This window comes from Armigeres subalbatus, chromosome 1 (genome assembly GCF_024139115.2).
Source record: "Armigeres subalbatus isolate Guangzhou_Male chromosome 1, GZ_Asu_2, whole genome shotgun sequence".
Classification (NCBI taxonomy): Eukaryota; Metazoa; Arthropoda; class Insecta; order Diptera; family Culicidae; genus Armigeres; species Armigeres subalbatus.
This window is the reverse complement of record NC_085139.1, coordinates 33135776-33141236: the sequence shown is the minus strand read 5'-3', so window position 1 is coordinate 33141236 and position 5461 is coordinate 33135776. Positions and strand designations below refer to the sequence as shown.

The 5461-nt window shown below is 37.1% G+C and overlaps 1 long non-coding RNA gene across 1 annotated transcript; it reads left to right on the top strand.

Moving 5' to 3' along the window:
- The first annotated feature begins 3056 nt into the window (after positions 1–3056).
- LOC134208252 (uncharacterized) lies at positions 3057–4544 on the top strand. The gene is made up of 4 exons (XR_009978577.1): positions 3057–3152; positions 3213–3320; positions 3385–3619; positions 3921–4544. It is a non-coding gene; the product is annotated as an uncharacterized LOC134208252 (long non-coding RNA).
- Positions 4545–5461: the final 917 nt, after the last annotated feature.

The following is a 5461-nucleotide window of genomic DNA, read 5'->3' as shown; positions in this document are numbered from 1 at the left end:
GAATCAGCAGATGATGACGGATTCCGTATACCGCCACGCACACATGCGCAAAATGATTGTTACCATCGCGTCACGAAGGCATCGTTCTGAAATTACGTCTATGATTTAAAGGGGGGGAGTCTAAGTTTTAATTCAAGATAAAATTTTCAAAACGACTGCTTTTGTAAACAAAGATTCAAACGACGATTTGACGCATCTGGTAGCTCTCCCACGCAAACCAACACCATTAACATGAAGTGGAAACCTTCACCTACCTATTGGGGGAGTTGGTTTGCGTGGGAGAGCGATCAGATTAGTCAAATCTCGTTTGAATCTTTATTTTCAAAAGCAGATAAGTCGCTTTGAAAATTTTGTCTTGAATTATAATCGAAAAATAAAATTTAAATTAAAGTCTCAGAACAGTTTGGTACAGTGGAGGAGAGAGGAATTCCCCAATTCACGTCCAAAGAAAAAATACCTAATTGTTTTTTTCCGCGAAAATTCGATTAATCAAAAATAAAAATTCAAACCTTCTAATGTTAAATATTGTCAAAAAAAAGTGTACACCTGCTCCAGCCGTTTTTGCATTATTACAGCACCAGGACCAGGACCTCCAGGGGGTCTTATAGGGCGAATTCAATCAGACTTTAAAATGTTAATTTTAACGAATAACGTCGTGAATTTTTAGTGTTTCATGTATGTATCGTGAAGAGGAGATGCAGAACTTGTCAGATATCAAGCAGAATTATTATGTTGAAAATTTATACTTCTTATGATAGGAAGAACAAAGTTCCGCTATAACTAGAGCCACTATTGGGCATTTTACCCTATAAATGCGGCACCATAAAGGAACAGGATCAATGATTTTGTGTCAGGAGGGGGGAGAATGGTCTAAAAACATTGGACGTAATTTTCGAATAATCCTAATCAACCAAATGTTACGAATCCGCATGGTTAAAGAAAATGGCATTAGCGTCACAGTTTATTTACAATTGGTAACCGCTACCATTCCATAGAACCAACACGCTCGTCCGGCTGAACTCAATTTTGAGTCGCCTTAACTCAAAATAATAACTTCTTCAGAGACGTCAAACTCTGAGTAACTGAAAATTATTATTTTGAGTTGGTTTGACTCATTCTGAATAAATCGAAGCAGAACTAGAAAATGAGTTCACAGTGAAAATGTCAAGAAGTTCAACAGTCACTGATAGAATTTCACGTAAGCTTTCTGATTTAATAATCTAATGTCTCAATAAATTTAAATATTTAACTCTTTCTCGTTGCAGCATTAACATCTTGAAACAACGTCCCAAGCCTAGGCAACTGAAGCACAACTATTTAGACAAGGAACATATTATTGACGTCCGTAGAACTTTGCAGTCAAGAAAAGACCAAACTTCTGTAACTTGGAACAGCTCTTTATTATAAACGTGTGTTGGGATTAACGGTTTGAATTGGAATGAAAAAATAGTCCGTAGTTATTAGTTGGTATAAACAAATGGTAGTAAGATCATTTACGTTGTCATTAATCTCTCATGAATCATTCGCTTCTTCTCAATACAGTGAACGTTCGCTAATTGGGTTTCTTCTAGTTGGGGCGCTTTTTAGTTGGGGGTTCGATAATTGGGGCGAAACCCAATTAAAAAGCAGCTAAACGTCAGAATGTGATGTCAAAAACGCGTTGACGTCTTGTTTCCGTGTTTGGCGGGATCGATATTTTCTGGCGCGTAAAAATTTCCTTTGTTCAATGTAAAAAGTAAACAACATTGACGCTTGTCAAAACGCCCCAATTAGCGAACGGCATTCGATAGTTGGGGTAAGGTCGTGCCCCAATTAGCGAACGATCACTGTAATTGTGCACATCCAGAAGTCTAATAACTCATACATAAATCAATTCTGGCTTTCGAAAATAACAACTGAATGACGACAGTGATACCATGAAAATTAATAGAAAACATCCACATCTCTGAAACATTTCCATGATTCATTTTCAGGTACGCGACACCTATGCTGGGTACAAGCGCGTTGCTAAGAAATATGTTGATTGGAAATAACAATATCGATGCATATATAAAATCAACTGAAAATTTTCGATCTGTTTCATTGAAAAATATTAAATTATTTCATGCACATTTTTAAATAACACCATAACCCACACACAGTTTTTTTTAAATTTAGACAAATTGATTGGAAAATACAAATATCACACCTAAACGATTCAAATCTATCTTGGTAAACCGTCATTTTCAACAATTCTTATTTTTTTTGGAAAACAGAAATCACTTTTCTTCATGATCCACTATCCTGTACGCGTCAACTTTGTTGGTTTCTATAAGTGTGTTGCTCATGGATACGTTGATAGAAAATAACAATACCGATCGATGAAAAATCAACTGAAAATTTTCCATTTGGTTTCACCGAAAACATCAGATACTTTCGTGCATATTTTGAATTTCCTCAACAAACTAACACAACTCTTGTACTATGTACTGTACACTCATAAAAATTTACACGTTCGATTCATGTTTTTCGGAATGTAGATTTTTTCAATCAGCTTACACCATCAAGTCTAGTGTATTTCACATCACTGAGATGTGCTTTACAACCTCAGTTCAAATGGCAATGTTTATGTTAAGATCCATACTTGATACACCACGATGTGATATGTATATCCATAAACATCCATAACAAATACACGTTCGACTCGTGTGTTTCAAAATGTAGAAATTTCAATCCAAGTTACACCATGAAGTCTGATGTATTTCACATTACTGATATATTTTTCTACAAACTCAGTTCAATTGCCAATGTTTATAGCAAATTTCATACTTCATACACCACGATCACATATGTTTATCCATAAAATATTATTGAATGATTTTAGCGAACCTGTGTTGGCATTCAAACGACCCCAAAAGTGTCACTATTCAATGGAAAAGCACATGTTTCAAAAGTAATACAAAAATAAAAATTCACTCTGGGATTTTAGACTAAAACCAAAAAAGATTTTTTTGTGAGATTAATATTCTTTGATTATTTATGCAAGAAATTCAAGTACCGAGGTATTCAATACCGAGGGGGATACAACGATAATGCGATGATCGTGGAAATATGAAGAACATAAGAAGGAAGGGGAATTTACTTGTTCCGTGTCCCGGAAACTTAAAGCTATGGTAAGGTGTCTGGATAAAAATCTCGATTGAAATCATATTTTGTATTTTGTCTTTCCTTAGTACCGGAAAAAGTACAAGAATACACGGGTCCAGCGGCATATTCCGGAAACGCGTTCCGATGGAGCGTAAAGACCCAATCAACATTCACCATACCCATTGTTTCAACAGGTAAGTTAATTTGTTTTTCAAGCTTCCCACAGTAACACATTTTTTAACACATTTATATTTCCAGCTGCGAAAACAGACACCATCAAGAATACATTGCATTTTCTGACTGACACCTGCGTTGTACTAGTTGTACTAGCTACGGACGAATCTTTTTGAATCGACTGAAGGAACACTGATACAAGGAGAACCAAATCTTTGCTTTTCTCCAGACTGTTGGTACCGCAGCCAGTCAAGCTCTTCTCAGTTGCCCCCAGAACTGCAAATACAGTAATCCGCTTTATTCGCTAGGTACCGTAAAGGTAAATTTTAGTCATTTCTTCTTAATTGGGAACCGGAACCCTTTTCATCTGAATTTCAAATGCTTTGGAAGAAGCTACTCCCGAATCATGATGTAAAAACAACTTTGCCGCTCGAAAATTTCTAATCTCAGTTGAGTAAAGTATTCCTCCGTTAATCCGTACAAAATTTGATTATCGGGATGGGATGGAGTAACGAGTCGAACTCCGATTATTTGAACTGGTTTAGGATTAACAAAAGGGTTCTTTATTTGATCCACATATCTACATTAACAATGATTAATCTTATTTTCATCTTTAACAGAAATTGCAACATCCATAGATCCAGACGCTTCTCATGACATTCAACACTGCGACCTGTGACCACAGCAGCGGATAGAACTACATTCAGGTCCATGCAGCAAGTGGAAAATTCCGGAACAAAGCAAATATGGCAATTATTGTTATAGCATTGTATTTTTATTAATAATATAATATTTACAACTTTATAAAAAAAAATGTATGAACAAATATTTTCGTTCAGAATACGATTCATGTTATAGACTCTAAAACCAATGAAAGGACGTTGAAACGATGGAGTTATTGTTATTTTCATTGAGTTTTCAGTCTATGGTGGGAATCGGATCAGAACGAAAACGGAATTAAATAACATCACTAATTACTTTTGAGAGAAACACGACATTCATCGGGTCTCAAATAAAACTAAACACAAATTATTACAGATTTCATATGTAAACACAATTCGAAATAATGGGCCTACAATTTGGATTCTATTCGTTTCACACGTTAACATCGTGTGGATGGCTTATTGACGGATGATGAGATTCGAATGAGCGAAATCGTAAGTTTTACACATGACATTGATTTGCTTTGTCAACATGCGCAAATGTATGTGTCAAACACAAGGCCTTCTCGTGTATTTTTTTATCAGTGTACTGAGACAACTGCACTACCAAGATTCAAATTCGTCCAACAAACCGACATTACAAGCAATCTTGACCATTTTTTTTTAATCACTTTACTCACGTTTTGGGAGCATTTGCGCCATTGTAGTGGCTCGAATCTTCCTCGATCCTCCAGCTAGATTCGACAGTCGCATACCGTCGAAGCTTGGCACGGTGTTGCGGAACAGGAGCGGAACCTGATTTGAATGATCCACGCCGGAAGTTGGATGGAGAATCTACCGATGGGAGAACGCTGAACTCGACGGGAGTCTCGTCACCGGAACCCCTCCAATCGGCGGATATACTGACGCCATCTTCGGAGGGATCTTAATTGTTCAGCTCCATTTGGAGTTATTGAAAGACACTTGACTTGCCGTGCTCAAATATCACTTAAGACTGAATTTATTATCATAAATAATTTGGCTTTAACAACTCTGATGCCTGTGTCTCCTAAGTTAATTAATTTTTTAAAACATATTTTTAATCAAACTCATTTGTACACTACAAATAGGTCTGCTTGCTGCTCGGTAGTAGTAATTGATTCTAGTTTGATGTTCCCGGAAGCCACGTGATCCTTGATGAAATGATGCTTGATATCAATGTGTTTGATTCGCTTTGATTCAGCATTCTTGGCCAGTCCTATACACCCTCTATTATCTTCATATATTAGGGCAGGATCCGACGGTGCCTTGCAGTTGAGGTCTTCCAGAAGTCCAGCTAACCATATTGCTTCGGACACTGCTGCGCTCAGTGCAACATATTCGGCTTCGCTTGACGACATGGAAACTGTAGCTTGTTTGCGACTTGCCCAGGATACTGTTGATCCAAAAACTTTGAACAGAAATCCCGTACCTGACTTGCGGTCTTCTGCATCGGAGGCCCAGTCGGCGTCTACGTATCC